Source organism: Pinus tabuliformis, chromosome 5_2 (genome assembly GCF_031772625.1).
Source record: "Pinus tabuliformis cultivar Carrire ecotype Pingquan chromosome 5_2, CPIR1, whole genome shotgun sequence".
Lineage (NCBI taxonomy): Eukaryota > Viridiplantae > Streptophyta > Pinopsida > Pinales > Pinaceae > Pinus > Pinus tabuliformis.
The window spans coordinates 282,965,309-282,984,208 of record NC_142306.1 but is presented as its reverse complement, the minus strand read 5'-3'; the positions used below and the strand labels follow the sequence as shown (position 1 = coordinate 282,984,208).

General features: G+C 43.5%; 1 pseudogene; it reads right to left on the bottom strand.

Moving 5' to 3' along the window:
* The window catches only part of LOC149158617 (putative protein arginine N-methyltransferase 6), a 180,140-nt pseudogene extending 176,647 nt beyond the window's left edge, over positions 1 to 3,493 (bottom strand).
* Between the last annotated feature and the right edge of the window lie 15,407 nt (positions 3,494 to 18,900).

The following is an 18,900-nucleotide window of genomic DNA, read 5'->3' as shown; positions in this document are numbered from 1 at the left end:
GACACGACTGATAGAATTTCCAAATTTCCTCCCACCATTTCTGGCAGGTACCCCAATTATTTTTTATCACAAGCTTGAAGGGGATAACATATGCTTGCACTGTAAGTTCATCCTTCGGACGAATCCGACGTAGTAAGTTTAATGAGCCCTAGGAAGGAGAAGCTCATGTTCGTCATGGCGACAAATCCAATGTTGTTTAATGTTTTAATGACTTCGACAAAGGTGTAACTCAATATCTTTTTCATGATTAGAGAGTTTGAAAAGGACACGAAAAAGAAAACTCCAAAAGGTCCCTTTCATACATTTGTGTCTCTTGAGCCTGAAAAGGTAGAAAACAATACTCGAGAGAACTGCTTGACCATTCCAATCCGGGAGTACCTTTTTCATAAATAGTGCATCGCAACCCTAAAAAGGGGTAAACATATACTAGGTGCATGACATTTTGCAGCCTTTTAAAAGTTCAAAATGTCAAGATCTCGGCAATATTTTTGTGTTTAAAGAGTCGGAAAGGAGCTTGAAAGCATACCCCCCCATTTTACTCTCTTTTACGAGTCAAAAAATGAAAAATACTCAGCAATATTTTTATTTGAGATTTATGAGTCGAGAAAAGATCTGAAACATGACTCCAGTACCATCATCGACAATCCATCACCTGTCGTTGCACAATAAAGGTAAATGCATTATCTAGTTCTGAGGAAAAATAGGTAAAAAAATACTCAAAACCCTAGTATTTCATGAAAAAATGAATAAAATGGGGCAAAAGTAATTATATTTTACCTTTGTGTGAAGAGATTTTTACCCACTTGTGCCCTAATTTTTCTGCAGTAGATTGCGAGAGATCCGGGAGGTCATTCGCCGATTCGTCAGTTGAAGGTAAGAGCCATGACCTTAAGCTCCATTTTCATACTGATTTTTCCTGTTTTTATCCAATTTTTGGGTTTCATGGGGAGCTTTTGGAAAAAAAAAATTCGCCCTCAATCGATACGATTTCCGGGCACAAAATCATGCCGATCAAGGGTTGCTAAAAATACCAACATGCCGACGTCATGAGTAAAGAATTTGCATGTTTGTTGCTCAATTTGATAGTTTGAACCCAAATTTTTTCAGCCAAGGATGATCATTGACTTTATTACATGGTTTTTGTAGGAAGAAATCGTGAAAAATGGTGGATTGGAAAGAACGTGAGCATGAGGATATTGATACTTAAGCAATAGTTGATCCAAATTGCTTGGAGGTTTTGAGGAACTGTGGGCTCCTCAAATTCTTTCTTACACCAGGTCTACGAGCCCAAATCGAGTTTATACAATACCTGATCAGTCTCTGGGACATGAATCCAAAAATTTTCATCATCGGTGACCAAGAGCTAGAGTTGGAAACTTCAGACACTTATTTCATCACAAGACTATCCTGGAGAGGGGACCTAGTCAGCCTGTATGGGTCGAGGCCGATTGGGGAAAGTGTGGCTATCCTACCTACCAAACACTGCCTAGAAGCTCTCAAATCCAAAAGTGGAAATATTGAGATTATGACTGTTTGGGATCTTGTGTTGAGAGTGCTACTATTGACCATCAACAGAGTGGCTGGGTCCCAAGCGCCGCATGACACCAAAAAGTCAAAGTTTCAGTACGTTATCGACTACACAATGCCCACCATATTTAACTGGGAGGAAGCTATGAAAATCAACATGAAGCACTAGCTATCAAAAGTTAAGTTAGAAAACCTAAAGCAGTTTTGCTTTAGATCTATGCTAATGACCTTCTTCCTGGAATGGGTGCCACTGTTCCAATACCAGCTTACTAAGGTAGATCCACCGATTCCATGACACCCACAGATGGTCTGTTAGAGCAATTTGATGCTTAGGGTTATGGGGGGCCAGCAGATTTCCCATAATCCTACCTTTTTCTCGTGGCTATGATGACAATTGATCATAGTGGAGGATTAACCTTATAGCGGTACCGACTTCCACGAAGATCTGGATATGCTGCTCCCAGAAGGGGAGGATTTTGATGATGGAGGTTAAAGCCAACAATTTTTAATTTTTTGATGTTTTTTATTGTTTTTGAAATATGTGTGTTCATGAAACTTCAATAATCTGAATGCATATGTCAGACTACAATGCCTTGCCGGGATGTCTCCAATTTCCAGGCACGTTGCTCGGCAATTTGATGTCACTCCCTATCAGGAGGGAAGCGAAAACGAGGAGGATATTGCATGAAATCTTGAGGGTTTGACCCATGGGATGCTAGAGTATGCTCAGATGGGTGATGTCCCACGCTAGTACCAAAGGCATGTGGTGGGGGTGTCAGATCGGATCCACCGACTGCTGACTCATGTAGTCTGAGCAGTTACATGCTATCATGAACATCATGTTGTTTAGTGCATAGGTCTAGCATTCCACATTTTTTAGGCCTGCGAACCACTGATGTATTTCGAACACACATATTATTTTTTGAGGTTTTGATGTATAACAAACATTGCCGACACACACACACACATATATATATAGATGTTGTACTTCCTTTCTTACTGTGGTACAAATGTTTTTGTTTTTGAGTTGTTACATGTTTCGCAAATTTCTATCCATAACATAATTAGCTAATGATTTTGTTAATGTATTCATGTGTCAAGTAATATGATGATATGTAATGTAATCAAAATTTCTCTCTAGCAGACGAATGCGTAGATACATTCTCAATATCTAAGGGTTTCTGACGAAATATTTCACGTTAAGTTAAAGAACAAAAAGTTGTGAATCAAGGTTGACAACCAATTCCCGGATGCCAAGAGCAATATCTTCTAACACTAATTCAATAACCACGCTACACTCAGCGATGTTATTAGTTGTTCGACCTAGACATATACCTTGAAGATCAATCAACTCATCATGGGGGTCATAAATGGTCCATGTTGCGGATGATAGATTTAGGGTACTACGGTAAGCACCCTCAACAAAACTGGTGTGAGGAGACACCGACATCTACAAAGCAGGAAAAAACATAATTAGTAGGGAAGCTGCTTGCAAAATAACACACCAAACCACACTGTACAAAAATGAATGACACACTATTGTACAAAAGTAATCGTGCAAGATGACCTAAACATAGTACTTTTTGAGATAAATCCTATTCCGAGGCTTTTCTAAGGGATTTCTCTCATAGTCAATGATCTCATAGGCCCCTTTCTGTAATATACATTTAACAATGTAGGGCCCATGCCACATGGGTTCGAACTTGCCTGCCCCCAGCTTATCATTAGCCTGATCAAACAGAAGAACCAAATCGCCCTCAGAAAAGGCTCGAGGAGAGACAGACTCATCAAAGTGGGATTTGAACCGCTTCTTTTGTGCTTCGATAACTAAAGCAACAAGACGGAGAGTGTCATCAAGTAGTTCTAGACACAAGAGATGCTCTTCCTGGGGTGAGGTCTCGTGGAGAACTTTGAAAACCAACTTGAGTGATGGAATTTCACACTTTATCGGTAAATTTACTTCCATACCGTAGACTAGCTGGAATGGTGTGAATCCAGTTATGTCCTTGGTCAAGGTTAGGTAGGCTCACAAAGCTGAAAATGGAATGAGATGCCAATTTGACTTGTGCATCCCAATGGTGCACTGAAGCATCGTGACCAGAACTTTGTTCATAGCTTCAACTTGGCCATTGGCCTGAGGGTAGTACGGGGTTGAGCCATCGTGGAGGAAGCCCAATGTAGAGGTTAGCTCAACCATCATGTAATCTCAATGGGAACCATGGTTGGTGACAATGGCATGAGGCACACCAAACCTAGAAATAACGTGATTGAATAGAAATAAAGTTGTCGTTTTACCATCCACAGAGTATGTAGGCATCACTTCAGCCCATTTGGTGAAATAGTCCACAGCAATGATAATATACCCATGCCCCCCAGTCAAACGAGGGTTACAGGTCATATAGTCGATGTCCCATCTGGAAAAAGGACCAACAGTAATAACAGGGTGTAGGTGAGCAGGTGGGGCACACATCTTGCACTGATGAATTTGGCACTCGTGGCACTTGTTAATAGCATGGATACAATCCTTGAAGATGGAGGGTAAAAAATAACCAGCGCGAAGGATTTTTTGAGCAGTAGCATATCCAGATAGGTGACTTCCACATGCGCTAGAATGATAGTCATTCAAGACTCTCCCAGCCTCCTCGAGAGTGAGACAGCAACGAAGAATTGAATCGACACCAATGCGGTATAAGGTATCTCCAATGATACAGTAAGGTTGAGATTGATGTTAAATGCATCGACAATCATCCTTGGTCAACATAGACTAGAAGGTAGATGTCTGGAGATATACGATGATATCACCGTACCACGGGTTGAGAGTGCTAATTAAGAAAAGAGTCTTGTCCAAGAGTTGTTCATCAGCACCAGCAGGGAGAGAAGCGGAGGGGGGGGGGACCAAATCAAATCAGCAAAGACCAATGATTTCTTAGATTTGGCAGTATTAAACACAAAATAAAACTCTTGGAGGATAACAATCCACTTCGAATATTCCCCCCCCAGCAACTGACGAGTCAGGATGTAGGTCATGGGGTTGCATTCCAAAATCACAGTGGTAGTGTGGATTAGAATGTAATTCCAAAAGCATTGAATAGCCTGTACGGAAGCCAAAGACAACTTCTTGTCATGAGTATAACACGTTTCGGTATCAAGGAGATTGCAAGTGAGGTAGCAAATAACATGTTCATTGCCTTCGCCATTATCTTGTACTAGCACCATGGCAATATTATTAGAGGCTACAGCTAGATAAAGGAAGTAATCGTGATGATAGTTCAGGGGATGCAACAAAGGAGCATTGATGAGGATAGTCTTTAGGTCATCGAAAGACTTTTGAGAAATGTCATCCCAGACAAATGGGGTTCCTTGCTTGAGCAACTGGGTGAAACTTGAAGCTAGCGAAACATAGTCTGGTATCAAATGATGGAGGAAATTTTCTTTTCCCTGCAGACTTTGTAGTTGGTGCAATGAAGATGGAGGGGGTAAATTAACTATGGCCTTGACTTTAAGAGGATCAAGGAGAATTCCTTCCTTCGAAATGATAAAGCCAAGGAGTCATCTGGATTCGACGCAGAAGGCACACTTATGCAGATTTAGCCGGATGTTGTAGTGTCTACAACGAAGAAAAATTTGTTGAAGATGATCAGGGTGATCATGGTAGTTACAACAATGAGTGGGGAGATCATCCAAGTAAGGTCGAACGATGTTTTGAATGTTGTGGAATGCATAAGACATCGCTCTTTAGAATGTGGCCCCAACATTCTTAAGGCTAAAAGGGAGAATTTTGTACCCAAAGGTCCCCCACAAATAGATGAAGGCTGTCTTATCTTGATCAGCCAACGTAATGTTTATCTAGTTGTAGCCAGAAAAACTATCCATAAAAGAAAAGAATTCACTCCCGGCACATTCATCAATGATCTGGTCAATGAAGGGAGTGGGGTAGTTATCTTTAGGACAAGCACAATTGAGATCATGGTAATCAACGTAAAAATGAATAGTTCCTTGCTTCTTTGTCACCCGTACAATATTTGACACCCAATATGTAAGAGGGAGGGATCAGATAAATAAATCCAGCTTTCAAAAAAATTTCAACTTCACCCTTAATGGCGATCGCTTTTCTAGGCTGCATAGAATGAAGCTGTTGGTGAATGGGTTTCGCATGAGGATAAGTTGGAATCTTGTGCATGAATATACTTGGATCAATGCCGCACATTTCTTCATATGACCATGTGAAAACATCCTAGAATTCTTGGAACATATGAGTATAGATCTTGATCTCGGAGAACAAGTTACCTCAATATTGACATTTTCAATGACACTAGGTTTGACAGAAATATCAATTGGCATCATTTGGGTAATGTTACCCATGTTTCCTTCTGACCAAATTTCGTGAGTCAAGATTAGTGTCTGAAGCCGCAGGGATGGGAACTGAGAAGAGAACTCCTCGAGACAAATAGACATGACCATTGGGCTAAGTAAGAACGAGGAAAGATTATGAGTGTTGTTCCAAGGTACTTCCTCTAGAGGCATTACTTCCATGATACTTTCTTCAAAAAGAAACGTCCCGGCTAAGGGATCGAGAGATTCTGAAGAACCAAGCCATGACGATTGAGAATATGCATTGAGATATGTTCTCGAAATAGGATGATTAGAGGATACTGAAGGTGAAGCTGAAATAATTTCCACGTAATAAATTTCGGCGGGACTTAATGGCATAACCTCGCCTCATGTATCAATAATATTCGGTGAAGGAACGACCGAATGATTAGACTTGACTGAAATCATGTTGTAGAGGCAACATGGGGAGGTGGGAGTGGAAATATGCCCATCAAGGTAGGACCTTTGAAAATTCTTGCACCCACACTCTCATAAGGAGCACTGATGTGCTTAACATTCAAAGCATTTCCATTCGAGGAGGAAGAGGCAAAGAAGGACAGTTGGTTGACTGTGTCTATCTTCCCTTAATGGGTAAAATGAATCACGCAGAAGAGGGAGGAGCCTAAAACATGCATGGCATGGGTCCAGCTCTGTCTGAGTAGAAGATTGTAGTTAATATTAACCTCAACAAGCTCTACCTCGACATGTATCGTCTTTCCCTCCAAGATAATGGCAAGGTTAGGAAGGACACCGAATGGTCCCAAATCACACATGTCAAAAGCTTCCAAAGTGTTAGGGGAATGTTTCAGAGTAGGAGAACCAATTGCCTTCCAACAAGCGACAGACATGATGCAGGTAGAAGCACCTTCATCGATGATGGTCCTATGAATGGTTTTCTCATTTATGATTACCTGAATGAGAAAGGAAATTTGATGAGGTAAATGTGGAACATGGTTTTCTAGGTCAAAACAAATGAGATTAGAGTCAGCTGGATCAATACCCCCAATAGCCGACAATAACGATTTCCGCTGAGAAGGACATCTTTGAAGGACCTTGAGAGCAGACATAGTTGATGGCGCTTGAGACAAATCTTCAACAACATTATAATGTTGAGTGGCTCGAGCATTGGGATTGTATGAGGACTTTGAAAGAACACCTCGAGAAGGTGTTCGAATGGTGGAATCAGGATTAGGTTTCTCTATATGGAGAGGACCTGAGCTGGATGGGGTAGAAGAAGAAGGGGTACCTTCTTTCTATTTCACTACTGATGGGATAGGAGTTTGATAATATTTTGACCTGGTAGCCACGTTGATCGGGGTACTCATCATGAACACTTGTGAACCCGAGGAAGAAGATGACTGAGGTTGGTCTACCATTTGCATCTACTCGGACAGAAAGGGATCTTTCAGGACAAATGGGGTCCCTTTGAGCAAAAGACTAACTTCATACCGTTTGGGACAATCCTTAGTATAGTCATCCTCCTCATAGATGAGGCATGGATACTTAGGTTTCCATTGGGAAGCATCACCAATAGATGGTTTAGGAGGACCCTGTTTTGGGGCATTGGATTTACCCTTTCCTTTGCCTTTCTTATTATCTTTAGAGGATTTATCTGTTGTGGTAGAGTGGATAGCGTGAACCTTAGAGGTTTTCCCAGGGTTGGATGCATTGTGAGAGGAGTCATTGGGAGAAGTGTTGGGGACCAACTTTTGTTTGGAAGGAGATTTTGCAGGGGTCTGAGTCACTGAACCAATTACTCCATCAATAGGAGGGGTACCGGGAGACTTAGATGTCATCAGATCAGATAATGGTCTCGGCGCATCGGTTAACACATCATATAACATGTCAGAATGTGAATAGACAAGGTCTAGATACTGGGCATGCATGATGGCTTGTTCCTCAGTGACGCATCCACCCATAGCAATTTCCTAAACAATTTTGTTCACAAATGATTTGGTGAACCACTCAGTCAACAATTGATCAACAATTTCAAACTTAATCAGACGGCGCTTACGTCTCCATTCATGGATGTGATCGGAGATGTGAGTCATTGTGTCTTGCTTGAGTGACATTAACAGATGGGTGCCAGTTTCATAGCGAACCAACAAATGGAAACGCGTGAGAAAGGCCATGGCGAGAGTATTAATGTCATGATAGGTATTCCGAGGGAGATCTATATACCACTTGGCTGCAACTCCTATAAGAGTTCGTAGGAAAAGACGAAGACGAATGGAATCATCAACGTAGGAATTCAAGAAGCAACAAAGGTTATATTTCATCACGTGGGCTTGAGGGTCCTCTTTCTCTTTTCCTTCAAACTTTGGAAAATCACTAGGAATCTTTGATGGAACTAGAGGCCAATATGGCGAATGAAGAATCGGGTCATTCGTGAGTCTAGACACATCTCACAATTCTAGCATAGCTAAGAATGGAAATTGGGTATTGAAAGGAATTTGAGATCGATAAGGGGGTCAAACTAGTGGGACCCATCCCTGATGGTAAGTATTTTGTCCCCAAAGTGGAGGTCTTTGTCCATGAGGCTTTTAATTTTGCCACCAATGTAGGTTACCTTGCCCGTAGGAAGGATTCTAACCTTGAAAGCCTTGAAACTATCTAGCTAGAGGCTGTTGATAAGCAATATACTAGTTAAAAGTCTGTTGAGCCTGCTAGCCTTGGACATATGGATTTTGCACTTGATGTCCCTGAGCATAATAATTTTGGATCTGTTGCCCTTGGACAAATGGGTATTGGACCTGCTGCCCTTGGACATAAGGATTCTGCACTTATTGTCCTTGGGCATTTTGGAATTGTTGTTCTTGGACAAAAGGAGGTTGAACCTGTTGCCCTTAGACATAAGGATTTTGTGCCTACTACTACAGGACCTAACCCTGGCCCTGCCCTTGCAAGGGTTAACCCTGTTGATATGAGTATAAGGGTTGCTACTATTCAGGTTGACCTTGTCATTGCAAGGGTTGACCTTGCAGCTATAAGGGTTGTCCCTGCTGTTGTAAAGGTTGACCTTGTGAAGGCATAGGCTAGGAGGATTTTAGTGGATACTACATCTACGGCTGCATGGTTTGTTGCAACTATTGTGAGGGTTTCCCCTGCAGTTGTTGCAGTTGTCCTTGTGGTGACATGATCTGGACTTGTTGCTGCATGGATGGCCCCTACAACCATGAAGGTTTCCCTTGCTACTGCAGGAGTTGCCCTTGCTGCTGCAAAGGTACTTGAACAGTTCCCGGGATGACAACTTGAAAGTTTCTGAACTGTATCTAGCCATACCCACCAGGTGCGACGGATGGACGAGGCTGGATGTAGGGTATAGGCCAAGTGATGTATGACAGACTAGCCATCTCTTATGAACCATATGGAACGTAAGGAGGTTGGTACTAACCTTGAGCCATATTGGGCTATTGGTACTAGACATTACTTGATCCAGAAGAACGAACACGATTTGAAATGGAACTCAAAAAGGGTTGGCTCATCCCAACCATGTGAGGTTGTGAGTTGATGAGCCCCAAATTTTGGTAACAATTTGGGCTCATTTGGCCTACTTACCTTGCTCAACCCTTCATTCTTTATCACTTATGCATCATTTCTTAGTATATTCGTGTTATTTGTAGGAAGAAGGGCAGTCATTATGCCTATGTGGCTAATACATGATGATTTCAGGTTTTTTGACATTAAATGGAGCAAAGACCACGCAAATGAAGACAAGGAGACAGCCAAGGTGGCATTGCGGGTTTATAGGGAGGTTATCCACAGCCTTGAATGACCTTCCTCGTGATCTCCACCCCAACTCCGAGCTCCAACAGCTATCACCACCGAGCTAGAAGGCAGCCAACGGATTCTACAGGAACAGCAGTTTACTTTTAGTTGGATAGCCAAGCTCCACTAATTGAGGAAGCCAACTTGGCCCTCATCATGTATAAATATTGAGGCTATAACCTTCGATGAGACTCTTGAACTTTTGTTGTAGATTTTGGATTACGAGTTGTAGCTCTGTTTTTGCTCTTTGTACGCCAATTTTGGCATGTTGTTAGACTCATGATTATGATCTTTTAATAAAAGGCAGGCAGATTTGGATTCGATTCTGAGTTCTTAGGGGAGCTATAGCTCTCAGGTTAGGGCCCAACCTGAGAGCAATAGACCTCCTTTCCTTTGTATTGTTACTTGTCTTTCTTTTATCATTGCATTTCTTTCCTTTACATGCACTTGAAAAATACAGTTTGCTGAGTTGACTGTTTCGGTTTGGTTATGTAGGTTAGTTTCATGAATGCAGTTGTTTCAGTAGTTCAGAATTAGCGTAGGGAGATTGAAGTTACGTTGAGATCAAAAAGGTTGAATGCATGCTCACTTTCACCTCTGTTTGGGGACCGGAAGTGTAGACCGTGCCAACTGCCAAAAACACTGTTTTAACATATGCATGCAAGTATTGATGTAGTGTTTTTGATTGAATAATTGTCCATGCGATTGTATCTTGAGTAATGACTCTTTGGTTCAGCATCATGCACGAATTCCCTTCAACTTACATTGCTGTTCTTTGATTCCTAATAAAACAGTTAGAATAGGTTGGTGAACTTTTGTTTACATGCAAGATAAGGGTGATTTGTTTCATTTACACTGCGCAACACCACTTCATCGTGTTCTTATCCTTCTGAACCGTTCCTAAGCCACCTACTCTTCCTCTGTTCAGCTCATTTGCCTTCCAACCCTTCTACTGTCCACGTTGCTCAATCTTTTTGACCTTCCATTGCCTCTACCCTTCTATCGACCAACCAGCTCTATCCACTCTCTCTCCATCTCATCTCTCTGTCCACAGGTCATCAAAAGCTCCTCTTTCATCTTACCCATCCATCCACATAGCCCCTTCACTCCTCCATCACCCAAAACTCCGACTGTAGAACATCCTGTAGAAGTTAGCAGACTTCCTGTAGAAATCCCGAGTTTCCTGTAGGATCCCCTGCAGACATCCTGTAGAAGCCTGCAAACACGGTTTCCAAGCACCTGAACGTTGTGGACTTCTATGGAATGATGTGAGGGATCCCCTGGAACCTCTCAGAGTCCTCCTGACCTTTCCCAAGCCTTCCTCCCCTTTGAACTACCCCTGCACAGTCAAGACCCAATAAGAATCACAATCCTAATAACTCCACTCGCTTGAGCAAAAATAAAAAAACATGTTATCTTCAATGGAAGTAGTTTAAATTCATGCATATCATCTCACTAGAAGTAATGGCATCATTTCTAGAAGTTGCATTCCCACCATTGCATCATAAGGATTAAGCTAGTCAGATTAGGGTTTACTAGGGTTTCCATGTTTGGTTGGCTTTCAGTTCATTCTTGCAAAGTAGGTTAATTTCCTTTGAGATAGCCTTCGTTCATCATTTAGAAAGCTTCTTCTGAGAACATATAGAACTTGGCTTGAGCCCTAGTGGACTTGTGCCAGCTGAACAAGTGACAGCTGTGACAAGAGCTAGTACTTGTGCATATAGCACCGTCGCTTCCAAGTTTGTTACGAACTACCGGGTTGATAAAATTAGAGAAGGAAGCCCCAGGAGTTGTAGCACTATTGCTACAATACTGGAGCTCACCATCTTTTTGGCGCCGTTGCTGGGGAAGCGTCAGAGTATTAGTAATTGTTGCTTTTCTTCTATTTTCTTACTCTCGCCTTCTGCCAAGTAGTTTATTTCATTTCCATTCTGCAAAAGTAGCATAGACCTTTCCTGCTTTCCTAGATTAGCATTTCAATTCCGCAATTTCAATTTTGCAAGCATAGATTAGCCTTTCAATTCTGCAAGCGTAGACTAGCATTTCCATTCCTGCAATTCCATTTGAGCAAAGTAGATTAGTCCTTTCCTACTTTCATTTCAATTCTGCATTTCTATTTCAGCAAGATAGTTAGTTGTAGATCAATCTGTTTCAGTTTTGCAGGTACCAAAGAGAAAAAAGCAAAAGCAATCAAAAATTCTTTCCATTTCATGCCTCGTAGGAACCGAGATAAAACAGGAAAATTCCTACCCAACACCCCCACCACATCACTGAGTCACCCTTCTCTCTTCTTCGGTGACAGTGATCCAGAAGAACCTATAGGTGAACCTCCTGAGATATACGAAGATCCTATAGCAGAAGAAGAATTAGAGACCATCCCATCTGAAGCTATGGCTGACAATAGAGGAGAAGATGAGAGAATAGAAGGTGCCTTCCCCATCCGAGAAACCAATGGAGACATGAAAATGAAAAACATTAGTCCCTCCGCTCTACCTCACTTCCATGGACTGACTACTGAAGATCCTGATACCTTCCTGTTTGAGTTTGCTGTCCTTTGTAGAACCTATGACTATACTGAAGATGAGCAGAAGCTGAAACTCTTCCCTTCCACTCTTAAAGATGCAGCATTACGCTAGTTCATGGGCTTACCTGGGAATAGTATCACCACTTGGGCTCAGATGCAGCAAGCTTTCAATACCAAGTACCGGGACTACTGTAGGTCCAAGGAAACCAAGGGAGAAATCTTTCGGATGACCATGGGAAATGATGAGTCCTTAGAGGATTATGAGGAGAGGTTCCAACTTAGCTATAAGCAGGCCAGGTGCACACTTGACCCTGAATCCCTCAAGTTGGTCGTGCTCCGAGGAGTCCCTGAAGACCTTTTAGATACCCTTCACATGTTAGCTGGGGGAGATATTTACCAGCTGCCTTATGAGGACATCAGGACTGTGTTCAGAAACCACTCTAGGGCAGCCCGGAAATGAGGTAGAGGAAACCCTCTCTCAGCTGGTATTCCTTTCTCCAAGCATGAGTTTGCAAATCAATTAGAAGATCTTAAGAGTGAGGTGAGACAGACCATCGCCATGCAACTGGACACATTCAGGATCCATCAGAAGAAGGAAGAAGCTGAGAGGGCCTTGGATATCTTCTGCCCTAGATGTACAAGGAGACACCCTAAGAATGAATGCCCATTGCATTCGGTTGAAGTGTGCTTCGTTTGTGAGGAGGACCATCCCACAAATCAATGTCCAACCTTACCTGGGTTTAAAGCTATGTACCAAGGGACAGAAGCTCCCACTGAACCTCTCTATTTCCTCAACCAAAGGAGGCCACAAGGACCTAGACCTTACCAGCAGGGGATGCAAGGGGCACCTCAAGCTTATTACAACCCCAACCAATCGACTCCTATGCCTTCCTGGGGTCCCCCTGCTCATCCTTCCTGGTCTATGCTTCCTCCATGGTCTTATCCACCTCAGTACCCTACTCAACCCACTACTCATTCATATCATTCACATGCCCAACCACAGCCTCAATGGAATGCACCTCAGTCGGGGTGGAGACCCCAGTACAACACTCCTCCCGCCATTTTTCCTCCACCACCAGTTCAACCTCAACCATTACCTCCTGCTCCTCCAAGGCAACCTCAAATTCCTGCTCAACCGAACCCGAACCCCAACAATAGACAGGCCCAGCAGGTATACACTGGGGAAACATCATGTCCTACCTATGCTGTGGAGATCCAGGAGATCAATCTTCGATCTAGAAAGACTCTTCCGGATCGCCAACCTCCTCCCCCAGAGGACGAGGAGGACAAATAGGAAAGTGAACCAAAGGCTATTCCACCCTTTCCTGAGAGACTAACAGCCACCACACAACCCAACCCAGAGGAGGATGAGCTTCTGGGAGAGCTCAAGCAGTTGTGTGTGAAAATACCACTTCTCCAAGCCATCAAGGATGTGCCAATATACAACAAACTAGTTAAGGAAAAGTGCTTTAAACACCCAGGCAGGCGAAAGAGAGATGCTTCAACCATCAATGTCTTAGGACAACTGTCTGACCTTATGTTAGGACAAGTCATCTGCCCAAAGTACCTAGATCCTAGGAGTCCTGTAGTAGATGTCCACATCAATGGCACCATCATACCTCACACCTTGATTGATCTGGGGGCTGCCATTAATGTGATGACCAGGGATACCATGCTCAAACTCAATATTCAGGGTTCCTTGAGGAAGACCTCGACAGTACTGCAACTAGCAGATCACTCCACTGTGACTCCCGAAGGGATTGTGGAGGATGTCTTGGTCTCTGTCGACTCTTGGGAATACCCTACAGATTTCTTGGTTCTGCAACCCAAGGCAAAGCTTACTGGATATCCTCTTATTTTGGGAAGGCCTTGGTTAGCCACTGCAGATGCTTACATCAGTTGCCGTGCAGGAAACATGACCATCAAAAACGGTCCTATGTCCAAGCAGCTAGTCCTATATCCTCCTGCCCAACCCTCCTTAGAGCATGACTTACAACTGTGGTTGGAGGAAGGAGAAGAGGATGAGGTGTACTCAACACCTTTGTGCACCCTAAATACCACCAGAAGAGACCCCCCAACCGAGGATGACTTGATAGAGACTTTGATCCAGAATCCACCTTCTAGTGCACTATCCTTAGAGAAATTGGTGGAGGATGCCCAAGCCAGCACCTTAGTGGACCTTTGTGCCGCCAACCTTGTCACTCCCAGAGTCAAGAATGTGGAGTTCGGCCCTGAGAGAACGTTAAAGATCAGCTCCTCCCTATCTCCTTCCCAGGAAAAGGAGGTGTGTAGCCTGTTGGCCAGTCACCTAGATGCTTTTGCTTGGAGCTATAAGGAGATGAAAGGAGTCCATCCCTCGGTCTGTACCCATCACATATACATCAAAGAGGATTGTAAACTGGTTAGGCAACCTCAGAGGAGAATGAATCCAGCCCTTAAGGACATTGTCAAGGAAGAATTGCAAAAACTGTTGGATGCCGGATTCATTTACCCCATCTCAGATAGTGAATGGGTGTCCCCTCTAGTGTTGGTTCCCAAGAAAAATGGGAAGTGGAGAATCTGTGTGGACTACCGAGAACTGAACAAAGCTACCAAGAAAGACCATTTCCCTCTACCTTTCATAGATCAAGTGTTGGATGGACTGGCAGGAAAGAATTTTTTCTCATTCCTGGATGGGTTTAGCGGGTACAACCAAATCCAAATCAGCCCGGAAGACCAAGATAAGACCACCTTCACTTGTCCTTGGGGTACCTTTGCCTACCGAGTTCTTCCCTTTGGGCTATGCAATGCTCCTGCTACCTTCCATAGAGCTGTCTTGAGCATCTTCTCGGAGCTGGTCCATGATGCGGTGGAAATCTATATGGATGACTTCACTCCTTATGGGTCCAACTTCCAGGAAGCATTGTCCAATCTAGGAAAGGTCCTAACTAAATGCATTGAGATGAACCTGTCCCTTAGTCCTGAAAAATGTGAATTCCTGATGACTGAAGGGACTGTGCTAGGCCATACCATTTCTTGCCAAGGGTTACAAGTGGATCCTAACAAAATTGCTCTCATCAAGAAGGTTCCACCTCCCCAAAAGGTAAGGGATGTCCGGAGTTTCTTAGGATTAGCAGGGTATTATCGGAGATTCATTAAAGACTTCAGCAATCTAGCCTCGCCATTGTTTGGTCTGTTGGCAAAAGATGTGGAGTTTAAATAGACTGACAATTGTCAGAGGGCTTTGAATGAATTAAAGGACAAGTTGGTGTCAGCCCCAATCCTGAGAGGTCCAAACTGGGCCCTACCTTTCCACATCCACACTGATGCCTTGAACAAAGCCATAGGGGCAGCTTTAGGACAAGTTGAACAAAAACTTCCATATGCCATTTACTTTGTTAGCAAAAACTTGTCCAAAGCCGAGTTGAATTACACTGTAACCGAGAAAGAATTCTTGGCTGTGATCCATGCACTGAACAAGTTCCGACATTATATTACTGGCTATCAAACCTTTGTACATACGGATCATGCTGCAATTAGATATTTAATGAATAAACCAGATGTGAATGCTCGTATTATTAGATGGTTACTTTTGTTGCAACAGTTTGATTTGACCATTGTTGACAAACCAGGTAAAGAAAATGTTGTTGCTGACTTTTTATCTAGATTGGATTTGTCTGCAGATGAGGATGGAACAGTGGATGACCAGATGCCCGATGAACATCTGTTTGCTATCTCAGTACTCTCTCCATGGTTTGCTGATATAGCAAACTACCTTGTTTCAGCACAGTTCCCTTCGCACCTATCTTCAAGAGAGAAGAGCAGAATCATCAGAAAAAGTGCCTCGTTTACTTGGATCAGAGGTAATCTGTTCAAGCTTGGCCGTGATCAGATCTTAAGGCGTTGTGTAAGGGAGGAGGAAGTCTTTGATATCCTCCTCACCTGTCATGATGGGCCTTGTGGAGGACATTTTGCAGCAAAGCGGACTGCCTTCAAAATCCTGCAGGCAGGCTACTATTGGCCCACACTTCATCAAGATGTCAGGAGATATATCGGCCAATGTGATCGATGCCAAAGAATGGGGAAACCAACTCCAAGGGATGAGATGCCTCTCCAACCTCAAGTGACTCTTGAGCCATTTGAGAAGTGGGGTATGGATTTTGTGGGTCCAATCAACCCTCCTTCGAGGCAACGGTCTTACATCATTGTGTGCACTGACTACCTGACAAAGTGGGCAGAGACTAAAGCAATCAAGGCAACAAGAGAAGAGAAGGTGGCCGAGTTCTTAAGAGAGAACATCTTCTACAAATTTGGCTACCCAAGAGAGCTGGTCACCGATCAAGGGAGCCAGTTCACATCCAACTTGATTGAAGACCTGCTAGCTCACCACAGAATCAAGCATAGGACTTCCACCCCCTATCACCCACAGGCAAATGGGCAAGTGGAAGTCACCAACAGAGCATTAGAAGGGATTTTGACTAAGGTGGTGAGCAGCAGTAGGAAAGATTGGGCAGATCGCCTGGTTGAGGCCACATGGGCTTACAACACCACCTGGAAGACCACCACCGGCTTCACACCTTATGAGCTGGTCTATGGGAAGAAAGCTTTGTTGTCCATTGAGTTTGAATACAACACTTTGAGGATGGCAGCTCAGCTAGATCTAGATCTCAGCCATGCACAACAAGAAAGGTTATTGCAGCTGAATGGACTGGACGAGCACCGGATGCAGGCCCTCCTTCACTCAGAAGTGGTTCAACTTCAGAGAAAGGTGTGGCATGACCAACACCTCCATGACAAGCAATTCCAGCCGGGAGATTGGGCCTTGTTGTATGACTCCAGATACAAATATTTCAAGGGGAAGCTGAGAACCAGATGGCTAGGACCATATGCAGTGGAAAAATGCCATGAAAATGGATCTGTTCTTATTCGAACCATTGATGAGGAAGCCATCCCCATGCCTGTCAATGGGCATCGCTTGAAGATCTACAGGAAGCCTCTCTCAAGACAAGAGTTCATCAAAACTATGGAGAAATCAGTGTTGGTCATAGAGAAGGGTTCTGCCTCTACTTTGGGCATACCCTGAAAGATCTAAAAAAAAAAAAATAATAATAATAATAACAAATAATAAAGATCCTTGGGTGAAAACCTTTCTGAGGCTCCCAAGGCAGGTGGTAGGGGTGAAAACCTCATTGAGGCGCCCCTATTGTCTTTCAAAAAAAAGGAGATTTTAAAAAGATCCTTGAGTGAAAACCTCTCTGAGGCGCTTAAGGCAGATGGCAAGGGTGAAAACCTCATTGAGGCGCCCCTGTTATCTTTCAAAAAAAAAAAAAAAAAAAACAACAAGCAAAAAGATAGGGACAGCAAGTTTGTAATGTGAAAATGCATGCAGGTTGCAGGTGTTCTATGAAGGAGAGGAGGTCTTTAAATGCAAAGCCAAAGATCCTTATCATGCTGCCAGGAGACCTCACCATCACCTCCTCCAAGAATACTCATTTCCTCCAAGGTATGTGCACAATTTCATCATGGCTTGAGTCTTCTACAGGAAGATGCAGACTTTCTACAGGAAGGTGCAGACTTTCTACAGGAAATGCAACTTTTCTATAGGAAGATCTGTATTTCTACAGGAAACTTCCTATAGAAGTTCGGGACGGCCCAGAATTCATTTTATGAGGAGATCTAATGACCAAGGATCGGTTTGGATGCATGCAAGCTACTGTTGTCACCCTTAGACACTGCTGTCACCTCTTTCCACCATCCCTGTCGACATGCAATGAAGTTACCTGCACCATCAAAGCAGATTATTGAGTTATCAAGAGAAAAGCAATTTTTGAAATGAAAAAAACTCTGAGATGTCATACCATATCCATCCCAGCCATCCATGAGCTCTGTGAGCGTGATCGTGGGGCCATTGCCTTCGTCGTGCAGCATGCACCCGAGGAGGAAGAAACTGTTACAGGACATCCTGTAGGAGTCCCGTAACAGTTAAGCCCGCTAGAGTGCACACCATATACAAGGAAAACGTGGGCGCATGCAGCTAAAGCCTCAAATCTATCGTCAACGACCTGTGAATATGAACCTCCGGGCCTGTGCAAATCCACCAGCAGCAAATAAATCCACTCATCGTCGTCCAAGAGCCTGAACAATCATGTTGCGGCCGCACAGGTAAGTGTCTCGACCCTTTCTTCCGATGAATTGCATGAATTTTACTTTGAAAATGTTTGCAAGTGTGAAATGGATGGGTTGAGCGATTGTATGGTCAATCGATTAGCCACGACGACCAGTCAGCTGGTCGAGCCGGATGTGTGAATGGTGGCCGTGAAAAAAACGGGCAGTGGACACGTGAGAACCGTCCACTCGGGGAGAAATGAGTTCTAACGAGAATGGTGGCGGTAGATCTGCGGGGAATGATGCGGCAGTAAGGGAACTTGCAGAAGAATGATGGTGTGACGTCGCCTAACGGTCCGGCAGGGACAGCTCACCCCCGCGCCATGAATTCTGCCGATTCAAATCTAATCGGCTAGATTGCCACCCCATGCATTTATCATTCACCGTTTGAGACTCGAGAAATCATCCGGATCCCTCTGCAGTTCGATACTCCGAGTCTTTGGCCATCAAAACTCATGTAAAGCAACACCAAGAGCGCAGACCCACTGCAGTATCCCCCGGAAATCGCGCGTTGCTCCTACAGGAAAGTTGCTCCTACAGGAAAGCTGTTTCTACAGGAAGTCGAG